The following is a 13497-nucleotide window of genomic DNA, read 5'->3' as shown; positions in this document are numbered from 1 at the left end:
GGATGAGGCTGTGTTCCTGTCTTGCTAGTTGTTTGGCATAGGGTGTTCAGCACTGTAGCTTGCTGGTCATTGAGTGATGCTGGGTCTTGATGTTGAGATGGAGATCTCTGAGAGATTTTTGCCGTTTGGTATTACGTGGAGCTGGGAGGTCTCTTGTGGACCAGTGTCCTGAAGTTGGCTCTCCCACCTCCGAGGTACGGACCTGATGCCTGGCTGAAGCACCAAGAGCCTTTCGTCCACACGGCTCAGAGTAAAAGGGAGAAAAAATAGAAAGAAAGAAAGAAAGGAAGGAAGGAAGGAAGGAAGGAGGAAGGAAGGAAGGAAGGAAGGAAAGAAAGAAAGAAAGAAAGAAAAGAAAGAAAGAAGCTATAATATAGTGAAGTAAAATAAAGCTATTGTAAAGCAAAGCTATACAGACAAAATCTACCCCAGAAGCATATACATATACACTCACAAAAAAAAAAAGGAAAAGGGGAAAAATTAATATATCCTGCTCCCAAAGTCCACCTCCTGAATTTGGGATGATTCGTTGTCTATTCAGGTATTCAACAGATGCAGGCACATCAAGTTGTTTGTGGAGTTTTAATCCGCTTCTTCTGAGGCTGCTGGGACAGATTTCCCCTCCTCTTCTCTGTTCGCACAGCTCCTGGGGATCAGCTTTGGATTTGGACCCGCCTCTGCGTGTAGGTCGCCTGAGGGCGTCTGTTCCCCGCCCAGACAGGACGGGGTTAAAGGAGCAGCTGCTTCGGGGACTCTGGCTCACCCAGGCCGCGGGGAGGGAGGGGTACAGAGGAGGCGGGGCGAGCCTGCGGCGTCAGAGGCCGGCGTGACGTTGCAGCAGCCTGAGGCGCGCAGTGCGTTCTCCCGGGGGATGTTGTCCCTGGATCACGGGACGCTGGCAGTGGCGGGCTGCACGGGCTCCCGGGAGGGGCGGTGTGGAGAGTGACCTGTGCTCGCACACAGGCTTCTTGGAGGCGGCAGCAGCAGCCCCAGCGTCTCACGCCCGTCTCTGGGGTCCACGCTGATAGCCGCGGCTCGTGCCAGTTTCTGGAGTTCGTTTAGGCGGCGCTCTGAATCCCCTCTCCTTGCGCGCCGCGAAACAAAGAGGCAAGAAAAAGTCTCTTGCCTCTTCGGCAGCTGCAGACTTTTTCCCGGTCTCCCTCCCAGCCAGCTGTGGTGCGCTAACCCCTTCAGGCTGTGTTCACGCCGCCAACCCCAGTCCTCTCCCTGCGATCCGACCGAAGCCCGAGCCTCCGCTCCCAGCACCGCCCACCCCAGCGTGGGAGCAGACAAGCCTCTCGGGCTGGTGAGCGCTGCTCGGCGCCGAGCCTCTGTGCGGGAGTCTCTCCGTTTTTCCCTCTGCGCCCCTGTTGCTATGGGATCCGCGCTGTTGGCTGCGGCTCGCGCCCGTCTCTGAAGTTCGTTTAGGCGGCGCTCTGAATCCCCTCTCCTCGCGCACCAGGAAACAGGGAAGAAAAAGTCTCTTGCCTCTTCGGCAGCTGCAGACTTTTTCCCGGACTCCCTCCCGGCTAGCTGTGGTGCACTAACCCCTTCAGGCTGTGTTCACGCAGCCAGCCCCAGTCCTCTCCCTGCGACCGAAGCCCGAGCCTCAGCTCCCAGCCCCGCCCGCCCCGGCGGCTGAGCAGACAAGCCTCTCGGGCTGGTGAGTGCTGGTCAGCGCCGAGCCTCCGTGCGGGAAGTGCGGGAATCTCTCCGCTTTGCCCTCCGCACCCCTGTGGCTGCGCTCTCCTCCGTGGCTCCGAAGCTTCCCCCCTCCGCCACCCGCAGTCTCTGCCCGCGAAGGGGCTCCTAGTGCGTGGAAATCTTTCCTCCTTCACAGCTCCCTCCCACTGGTGCAGGTGCCGTCCCTATTCTTTTGTCTCTGTTATTTCTTTTTTCTTTTGCCCTACCCAAGTACGGGGGGAGTTTCTTGCCTTTTGGGAGGTCTGACGTTTTCTGCCAGCGTTCAGTGGGTGTTCTGTAGGAGCAGTTCCACGTGTAGATGTATTTCTACTGTATCTGTGGGAAGGAAGGTGATCTCCGCGTCTTACTCTTCCGCCATCTTCTCTCCTCCCCTAATATACTGTTGAATATATTATGAGTATTACTTTTCCATCTCAATTTTTTAAAAAATTTAATTTCTGACCTCTAATTATAGATATATTTTAGTCCAATTAAAATTTCTCTTTAAAACTGTACTGATCTCCAACTATATAAGCAGATTTTCAAAACTTACTTGAGTTTTATGAATAGCTAATGTGAGAAACAAAAGGAAGTCCTTAATTTTGATTTAAATACTACATATACATATATATTTAATTATTAACCTTACCTTACTAATATTGTAATACAAATATGACCAGCCCCCTTTCAAAGGCTGCTCTTCAGCTGTTTGGACAAGAAAGGTCCTTTTGCTTATATCTGCTACCTATTCTCTTATGTGGACATGCTGTCCTGATTTGTAAATAAGCAGATCAACATTCCAATTTTTATCTAAATGTCTTAAACTTTTTAACATGCTATTCGACCCTCATAGTTTTCTTTTCAGTGTAACACTGCAATTTTCATTTCTTTTTCTTTTCCCAAAGACTTTATGTTTTAATTATAAACAAAGAAAAAAATGTATCTGTTTGGTATCAGAACCTAGCTGGCCTACTTCAATGCTTTGAGAGCAAAAGTTTCATGAACTCATATACAAATCATTATATTGAAGAAAACCAGGCTGAACATCTGAGAGCTATTTCTAAAACCTATTGGTTTTGAACTATTAGAGCCCATCTAATTAAAGTTTTAGTTAAATGCAAATGATTAAGAAATATTCATTTTAATTTAATCTGCTTTTCAAGATTAGTAGGGCACATTTATTTTTAAATGAAAATGTTGAATGAAATTGTTCATAGCAACATTACTCATAATCACAATAAAAGCTAGTTCTTATATTATGCATCAAAGCTAACTCTTATATTGTACGTCCTTCCTAGGAAGTCAAAGATTATAGAGGTAATATCTTCCTATTCCTTCTAGGTTTTTAATTAAATTAAAATAGGCTACAGATTTAAACAAAATTAGAAACACAATTTCTGGACTTAATGATGAGAAACACAAAATCTATAACATTTTGACAAAGTCTCTTTAATCTCTTAAATCAGGGGCCCCCCCACCCCTGGTCCGTGGACTGGCACTGGTCCCCAGCTTGTTAGGAATGGGGCCGCACAGCAGGAGGTGAGCGGCGGGCGAGCGAGTGAAGCTTCATCTGCCGCTCCCCATGGCTCCCCATCACTTGCATTACCGCCTGAACCATCGCCCCCATCGCTCACATTACCACCTGAACAAACCCCACCCTACCCGCCCTGCCCACTCCATCCGTGGAAAAACTGTCTTCCACGAAACTGGTCCCTAGTGCCAAAAAGGTTGGGGACTGCTGTCTTAAATAGCTTTTTATTTCATTACCTTTTCTTTCAGCTCTTTTGTCTATCACTTGGTTTTCAAAACACAAAGGTAGGAAGAGATAGGTAAAGCTAAAAGTCATTTTTTCCCCTTTCCAAGAGTTTTTATTCCTTCTGACTCCATCATTCCTTATCCTCATTTTAATCACTTTTTGTGGATGTTGTGTGGGATGTCCCCACATTATAAAGACAGATATTGAGGACTCAGTAGTTGGCCTAAATCATTACAGAATGCAAGTCTGGAGTGTAAAAATGTTTAGATCTGTAAAATACTTGTCATTTTCTTTCTGTTAATCTATTTTCTCTTCAGTTAACAAAAATACTTCCTAGATAATTTGTATATGAAAAATAGATATTTTTTTCTATAACACATAGGATAATATAAGAATTTAGTGAGTCAAGGAACTTAAACAGGCAATATCCCCCAAACAGAGATATAATTCCGTTTTATTGGCTGGAATTACTTTATTTCTTAAAACTAAGTATGTGAGTATCTACTTAAATAGTTTATAATTTCAGTTTTAGGTATTTAGTGTGAGTCATTCAATATACATATACAGTTTCAATTTCTAAGAACCTAAATCAACTATCTCAAATACAACCAGAAATTTTAGTAAATTAATAAAAAGCATTCACTGAGAACCTTCATCTCATTCAATGGTTTCTTAGACTTATGTAAGTGTTGTCCAGTTTTGCTTCCCACCAGTATTTTGGCTAATTAACAGTACTGTTTCCTGACAATCTTGGCATGTATCCTAATGCACCTGATATTTCCTTCTTCATTCTGGAGTGTGGAAGACAACAACTTCTAGAACTTTAGAAAAGTGATCAGATTATAATCCTTATGGTGTTAAAAGGGACAAGACATATGCACTATGACATGAGGTTTCCTAAATGCTCCAAATATCTCCATTTTTTGGCTATAGAGCTGTAATTTTCAAACATTTAAGTGCTGTGAGCAATTTGTTATACTTTTGTGGAGATGACAAAGTCCCTGATGGAAGGACCATTAATAACTAGGTTTTATTTGTCAGATTGAGGGACAAGAGCTGAGAAAGTAGAGGGAAACTAAGATAGAACATCAGAAAATTACACATGAAGACACCCAAAGTAAGAAGCACACTAAGAAGTGAGAGAACATTAATGAGAAGATAGTAAAGATGCAGAAGACTAATGTTATTCATATCGCAATTTTTTGTGGTGTGATCATAAATAAGTCTTATCATTTCTATTCCTTCTAAATTACTTCAGTTTGTAGAAAAATTAAACAATGATGTTCTTCATTGTAGTCACCAGCTAAAGCAGAGATTCCACACAAAATTGTCCTTTCTAATAATCATAGGCATTAACCAGCAGCAGTGATTACTAATAGATTTTCTGAAACAAAATACAGTGCCTATTTCCCCAATATTCTCTTCATAAATATGTATGAATGAATATGGACATGTATAAAACTGCCAAATTTAGATTAGCTAACTCTACATTTTAGAGAAATAATAATTTACAATTTTATTATTTTACACATTCATACATTCACTAAAATATTGATTACCTACTCTCCTTCAGGCTATAAACAAGTAAACCAATAAATATATGAAATTATTTTGATTGTGGTAAGCAATATAAAAATGTCTTTTTTTTTTTAGATGAAAGAGAGTGAATAGGGAAGGGGAGCAATATTATAAATGAAGACTAGAAGAAACCTCTCTTTAGAGATGACATCTTCTCCTTTAATTTCTTGGGTTTTGGCTATCACCCCTTTACTACCCATACTAACCAACTTCCCAGGCATAGACAATTATGAATCTATTTTCTGTCTCTAGAGATTTGCTTATTTTGGGCATATGAGATCAGTGCAATGATAGAATACATTGTCTTTTATTATTGGCTCCTTTTTCTTAGCATAAATTTAAAAGGGTCATGCATGTTGTAGCACGTATTGGTATTTCATTCATTTTTTATTGCCAAATGATACTCTGTATGGTTATACAACATTTTATGTACTCATTCATCAGTTGATGGGCATTTGGATTTTCACTATTATCAATAGTGCTGTTATAAACATTTGCATGCAAGTTTTTATATCCCTTGAATTGGAATTATTTCATATGGTATATTTATATTTAAAATTTAGAGGAACTGACTGTTTTTCAAGGTTACTGCACCATTTTACATTCTCACCATCAGTGTGTGAGGGCTCCACTTTCTCCACATCCTTACCAACACTTGTTATTTTCGATGTTTCTGCTTATGGATATCCTAATGGGTGTGAAGGGGTATCTCACTGTGGTTTTGATACACATTACCCTAATCACTAATGATACTGAACATCTTTTCATGTATTTATTATCCATTTGTATCTTTTTGAGAAATGTATTTTCACTTTCCTGATGGTGTCCTTTTTAGCACAAAAGTTCTTCATTTTGATTAAGTCTAATTAATCTTTTTATTTTTATTTTATTTTTTGTGTTTTTGGTGTCATGTCTAAGAAACCATTGTATAATTTGAGATCTATGCATATGTTTTTCCCTAAGAGTTCTTTTATTGGCTCTTACATTTATGCCTTAGGACATATTTGAGTTACTTTTGGTATATGATGGCAGGAGGGGTCCAATTTCATTCATCTGCATATTCAGTACTAATTTTTCCTGATGCTATTTTTTCCCATTTATCTTGGCAATCAAGTCATTATATTGAAATTTTAATTTAATTAAATCTTAGCTGATTTGCAGAACTTGATTATCATTAAAAAGTTGGAATATAAGTACTGGATCCATCCATTCTTCTAAAATGGCTTGTTATTTTCTCAGCTAGAGATGTAGGAGGTGACAGTCATAAACTTTACGATTTTGTATTTAGTAAACCATTCTCTAATACAAAAACCCCGACAAGCCAAATCTATATTGAAAAGCTAAAATATTTTAATATCTGGTGAGATGTTTACCAAGAACAAGAGCAGAGAAAAAATCAGCAGAGGCAATGAAAAAATCTAAAAACCATTGGATGTGACCATTGGTTCTTTCACACCTTGACTATTTTTTGTTGACCAGACATTGATATGGTCCATCTATTAATATTTTTTTTATCGTTTAAAGCTAAATTGTTAGATCTAGCTAGATACTATAGTACCATACTGGAAAGGAGGGGCTGTGATAACTAAATATAATATAGAATTCTAAAAATAACTTTATTTTCACATACTTTTTTTCAAAAGTACTTCAAGATAAACTACATTTTCCAGGATTTAATGTGTTATGCAATATTTAGAAATCTTATAAATCCTTTAAAGAGTATACTAAATAACAGTGGCTTTTTGTGAGTAAAGACTGTAAGTAGCCTTGAGAAAGTGGGCATTTGAAATATACATCTAGAGTGGCAATCCTTTCTCCTCATTCTTTGAAGTGATATTTTTGTGTTCAAAATCAAATATTAGTAATGTCTACAATCTGCCCCATAATAAGTTTTTGTTATAATAAGTTAATGAATAACTTGATAGTATTTTTCAAGTCTGTCAGATAAGAATCAGGTGGTTGGCTAATTAAATAGTCATACTTCAGACATTGTGAGTCAGGATCTCTAGAGGAAAAGTCTGGAAACATGAAGTTTAAATTAGAAACCAAATTCTTCTAATGATCTCCTCCAACAAAGTCAGAGACATAATACTAAAATTATAAAATAATCTTCACTCTCACTCTGGATTGGATTATTATCCAATCCAGCCTATGAAGATTATGTCTTTGTTAAATAAGTGGGAAACTCTTTTTACTAATGAGATTAAAAAATAAAATTAACACATCACTGAGGAAAAGACTTTAGAAAGATCAGTAAAGCCTGTCAGTAAACAGGCTTGGAAGATTCTGAAGATTATGTCTGCTACTTCCACAACATGCTAAAAAGTATAATTAGGAACAGTTTGCATAGGGGATACCTCTTTGTTTTTCAGGTAAACCATGACAGAGATACTACACGTTTGCAAATTGGCCATGGACAGCCTTTAAATGAGCCAGTGGGCTCAGGAAAAATAATAGAAATAAATATTCAAAGTTCTTAAATTATCAGATAAGTTCCTTCTGAGTGAAAACAAACAAACCTAGAACAAAAATATATTTATTTCTTCAAATTAAAATTAATAAAATTAACATTGCAATTAATCTTTTTCAGCTTAAATTGCTAAAAATACATTCTTTAACAGTTAATTATGTTGCTTCTTGCTTCTTTATGTTGTTTTTGGTTCACCTTAATGATCTTAAAGGCATTATTCAGAACCATTTACTACTATATTCAATTTTATGGCTCACTCTGTAGAAAATATATGCAAACATTTTAATTAAAGTTAAAACTAATCTAAGTGAATTTTTAAATTACATTGGCTTGAATGAAATAAAAGGATAATAAATGCACCTCCTTATGATTTCATCTGTATTATCAATGCCCTGTAGAAAATACACAGAAAGGTTAATTTCTGTATTTGTTTATGTGATCATTTATATTCCCATTACATAAAGTGTTATTTTTAAAAATTATACGTCTTATTCATAAATGCCATTTATGTTATCTGTATTCTGTATCTCAGAATAATTATATCAATACTTATGCTGCACATATTTTAATAAAGAATTATTTACAAAGGAGGGTTGAAATGGAGCCATAAACCACAGCATGTGTTTGTAACAATTCACAAGAAGCCATACAATAGAAGCAAAGGAATGTGATTCCTTGACTGGACTTAGCTGAACTGTTCTTGCCTGAGGTTTTTCACATGGTTATAGTACAGCTGAACTATAGTAATCCTAAAGTGCCACTAGGCTGGGCCAAGGTGGTTACGTCACAAGACGGGCAGTGTCTGACTGTTGCCTGGGACCTCACTTGGGTTGTTTACCAGAGCACCTACTTCTGACTTCTGCATTTAATTTATGTTTGTCAAAGCATAGTAGCTATGTCCTGGGAAGTAGTATCAAAAGAAAAAAAGCAACCCTAACAAGAAATTTAGGCAGATGCTCCAAGGCTTTTTATGATCTAGCCTCAGATACCACACTGATCGCCTGTATTCCATTCTATTTTTCAAAGTCATGACCAGGTCAAAGTCAACTGAAATTGATTACATGAAGAAGTAAATGCCTGGATGCTTGACTCATTAGCGGTTCCTGCTTAGAAACTAACTTAATCAGGAGAGGAGAGCAGGTCTAGAAAGAGCTTCCCTGAGCCTGGAAAATTCTGAGTGTGGAGGCCATGACCATTTTTGGTCAGTATGTCCATGGCCTTAAGACACTGGTGAAGAATGCCTTATTGAGACTATGAATAATAGAGAAGATGTTTTCTAGATATAGTTTTCCAGACTCAGAAGTAGTTTTGTTGTTGTTTGTTTTGCTTTGCTTTTAACAGATAAAATCACAATGAAGATGACCTATTAACATGATTATCCTTAATTACCTGGCACCAAGTTTCTTTTAGGGCCCGAGAGAAAAAGAGTGGTTTTCATAAACAAAATCCAATTAAGCTTGACTGTGTGACACCTCTGAGAGGTTGGTAAAGGTATATTTACTTCAATATAATTCTGAAAATAGGACAATGTGAAAGGCTGTACTTTTCTTCACCACAGCCTGTTGTCAGTAGATTGACTTTGCTACTCATCTGGTGAGCAGACCCAAGTTCGGTTCAGTAAAAAAGTATGCATATTATTAAATTGCTTTAAAGTATTAAATTGATTTAATGTTTTCATAAAAATATATATAAATCTTGAAAAGACTGAGCAAAAGCTAAGATACAAGAATATTAACATGGTACTACATTTTTTTTTTTTTTTTTTGGCTGCTTTGGGTCTTCATTGCGGTGCGTGGGCTTTTCTCTAGTTGCGGCAATCAAGGGGCTACTCTTCATTGCAGTGCATGGGTTTCTCATTGTGGTGGCTTCTCTTGTTGTGGAGCACGGGCTCTAGGCGCACGGACTTCAGTAGTTGTGATGCCCAGGCCCTAGAGCACGTAGGCTTCAGTAGTTGTAGCACACAGGCTCAGTAGTTGTGGCTCACGGGCTCTAGAGTGCAGGCTCAGTAGTTGTGGCACACGGGCTTAGTTGCTCCGTGGCATGTGGGATCTTCCTGGACCAGGGGTTGAACCTGTGTCCCCTGCATTGGCAGGTGGATTCTTAACCACTGAGCCACCAGGGAAGTCCCTGGTACTACTATGTATGTTGTAAAATTCACTAATAAATACTTTTTAAATATGTAAGAGAAGATAAAATCATCAGCTCATATTTGGAGTGGTGTTGGTAAAAGTTTAAAAAGACATCAAATAGCTGTTTCAGACAGCAGATAATTGAACTATCTGGGAAATTAGAGAAAAAAGAAAGCTTGGTAATATATACAGAAAAGCAATTTAATATTCAAACGATGAAAAATATAAAATAATAAGCATCACATTTCTATGTAATGACCAGTAAGGAGGCCTAAAGAGAAGCAATCAGACAGAGGCATGAGATTTAGGGGAGGGTGGAGATGTGGGGGCCAGGTGGAAAGCAAGTTTTCAAGAGGAGAGGTAAAAGGTATGGGATGCCACAGTTAGACAGCGAAGGTACTTAAAGACAATGATGTCGCATTTTGACAGAATGATGAAGTTCAAAGGGCATTTAAAGCAACATAGGAGGAAATACTTTAAGATGGCAAATATAAACAATTCTGTTTAGGTTTATGAGAAAGGCAAAGAATGGGATATTACAGGAAGGAAAAGGGGTTGAAAACTTGCTTTTCTTTTTATTTTTACTTTTTTAGGATGTGAGATAAAACTTAATGTTTGCATGTGATATAAAGGAGTAACAAGTCACTGAGAAATGTAAAGAAAATGAAATAAATGCCCAAATTTAAATGTATGCCAGAGACTGTCAATAGACTAAATTAAAAATACCACACATGATTAGTTTTGAAAAAATTTGAATAATAGCATATTTATTTAAATACATTATTGAATTAAAAATTATATGTATATATATTATATGTATAAATATATACACACATATACATACATTTTTTCAATCAAAATAATGAAGCTTTTACTTTCAGGAAATATATGATCAAAAGAGATACCCATATTTTAACCATATATATAAATTAATAAATTACTTATTTAACTTTATTCTCACCTATTACTTAAAGAGATCTTAAGATTATCATGTAGAAATAGCCTTAGGTTTTAAAAATTTATCTTGGCATATTCCATTGCTTTTTATACTTGTCAGTTTAACCCAGTCAGCTATATTGGTAACTTTAAGATGATTAAAAACTTTTTTCTTTTTTTCAAAATGCATTTGTATTATTATGCAGACTTTGAGTATGACCAAGGTCTTCTCCAGTTGCTTAAATGAGAACTTGCTTTTGCTTCATATTTTTAGTACATGTTACCACATCTTGTTCATTTTTTTTTTTTTAATCCAGTATGTCCACAGTGATATATATATTTTTTAATTATTTATTTATTTATTTATTTATTTATTTATTTATGGCTGTGTTGGGTCTTCGTTTCTGTGCGAGGGCTTTCTCTAGTTGCGGCAAGTGGGGGCCACTCTTCATCGCGGTGCGCGGGCCTCTCACTATCGCGGCCTCTCGTTGCGGAGCACGGGCTCCAGACACGCAGGCTCAGCAGTTGTGGCTCACGGGCCTAGTTGCTCCGCGGCATGTGGGATCTTCCCAGACCAGGGCTCGAACCCGTGTCCCCTGCATTGGCAGGCAGATTCTCAACCACTGCGCCACCAGGGAAGCCCCTCTTGTTCATTTTTAATCAAAATAAATGTGATTGAAAATATCTGCAGTGCACCAAGGCCAAAGTTCTTTTGCAATATGCTTTTATTCTTCTATTTTTACATATTCTGATTCTGAGAAAACTCTATGTATTTGCAATAGAAATGATACAAATTTGTTGTATGCATTCATTGAAAGAAGTGCTGGAGATAACTATTAGAAACAATTTGAAGATGACAAGATCTTCTGAACTGCCAAGTGCCTCCTCAATTGTAGGTTGTGAATATACTATTCAATTTTATGCTATTTCATTTCTCAAAGAAGACACTGTATGACTTTTGAAAAAGGTAAAAGTGCTTTACCCTATCAGTCCAACAATTTTCAGAAGCTATTCCATACTACCCAGTCAACATTCAGTGCATTGGTACAACAAGATGGCTCTTTCCCTCTTCATATCATCATCAGGGAAGTGAGGATGAGGGTTCACTGACGTATTCTACTAACTAGCGTATAAAAAACAATTGCAGCACATAATGTATTGCTAGAGAACTGTTCTTTACACCAAGCCATTCAACAGGAATGTGTTGGATACTTTTATTTGTATATTATAAATTTGGGAAAGGTGAGCTTTATAAAAATATCTAAATTTAAAAATTATCTTTTCAGAAATGTAATAGTCATTGATGTTTATTCAGAGAGAGCTGCTGACTTACTATACCAATCAATATATTCATTATTACTGTGAACTAAGAATGCTGCCTGCCATATCAGTAAATGAAGGATCAAGCCACCACATTACAGCCTCCCAGATGGTAAAGGCTGAGGGAACTCAGGAAGGAAAGAAAGAATGCCTGCCACCTAGCAGTCACCAGACTGCAGCCACCCCCGATGGTGCAGCCTGAGGAAACACAGGATGAGAAAACACAGGATACTGGCCCCAGATAGCTGAGGTGCATATCAAAGGAATGATTTCAGTGATCCCAGACTCTTGCATCTTGCCATACACAGAAAAGTGCTAAATTCCTTAACACGAGATATCTGGTTTTCTTTTATTAACAGTAATCTTTTGATATTCTGACTACCTGGTTTTGTTGCAAAAACTCCTATATATCCTGGCATCCCCCCTTCCTCTTCAGAAAAGTTTCTCAGAATTATCTGAAATGCTATGTCCCAGGCTTAAGTCCTCAGATTTGTCCACCGAATAAAACATAACTCTCAACTTTTAGGTTTTGCAGTTTTTCTTTTTTCAGTAGACATTACTTACAGTTAAGCTATCTACATAAATCCATATCAATACAATTTTTTTTCATAACTTGTTATTGTAATGATGATGGTGAACATTTAAGACCTGGCAAAAGAGGTATAGTGGGAAAGGATGGAGAAGGTATAGCATTCAAGACATTCTAAAACCATTTACAGCCTCTTCTGTCTGTGCTTCCCTTATTCAAAGACTCTTTACCCCAAAGTTCAAATTTTAGAATCAAACAAATAAATTCACAATTTTTTGAATGCTTCTTCTTTTCTACACACCTAATCTGTTTCTTTATTTTCATATCTCCCATGTTGCCTTGTATGGTAGTGCCACATTGCCTCAATAAATATTTCATTAAATAAAAAGTAATATAGCAATGCCACTATGGTAATAAATTAACTTATTCTTTTAAGTCAGAAAGAAAACATGCATTAATTCCAGGAGAATTTCCTCAAGATAATTAAGTATACATTTGTGGATAGTGCATGCATTTATTTGAAAAGCATATATATATATATATATATATAGAGACTAACCAATAACCATGGAAAATAGTTATACTTCACTTCCTTAATACATTAATTTTTCTATTAGTTAAAATATTTTTCAACTTTTCTCCTCTAACGTCTGTGACACCTTTTATTTCCTTTTCCCTTTAGCCCACGACCTTGATAAATACTTCACAAAGGGGTACCCTGAGCCCCTTGCCTTCAGGGAGGGAGGACGGTGGGTTTGAGATTTGTTCTCCTGCTCCCTGTTGGACTGCCTTGTGAGTAAAACCTCTCTTAGCTGCAAACCTCGGTGTCTCAGCACTTTGACTTGACAGGTCCCACATGGGTAGAAACACCCATTGCTGGTCAATCGGCAGACTTGAATTTGAGTCAGCTCTGCAGTAAACTCCATAACCAGATTGCAGTGTGGCTGACAGGGTCTTGGTGCTCCGGCCGGGTGTCAGGCCTGAGCCTCTGAGGTGGGAGAGCCGAGTTCAGGACACTGGACTACCAGAGACCTCCTGGCACCATGTAATATCAATCAGCGAGAGCTCTCCCAGAGATCTCCATCTCAACGCTAAG

The 13497-nt window shown here is 37.9% G+C and overlaps 1 long non-coding RNA gene across 1 annotated transcript; it reads left to right on the top strand.

Annotated features, from left to right (window-relative positions):
* Positions 1-2081: 2081 nt before the first annotated feature.
* On the top strand, positions 2082-13101 carry LOC309624467. Its single transcript, XR_014241950.1, has 2 exons — positions 2082-10831; positions 11188-13101. It is a non-coding gene; the product is annotated as an uncharacterized lncRNA (long non-coding RNA).
* Positions 13102-13497: the final 396 nt, after the last annotated feature.

This window comes from Balaenoptera borealis (assembly GCF_965194805.1).
Source record: "Balaenoptera borealis genome assembly, chromosome: 2".
In the NCBI taxonomy this organism is placed as follows: Eukaryota; Metazoa; Chordata; class Mammalia; order Artiodactyla; family Balaenopteridae; genus Balaenoptera; species Balaenoptera borealis.
This window is presented reverse-complemented; position numbering and strand designations above follow the sequence as displayed.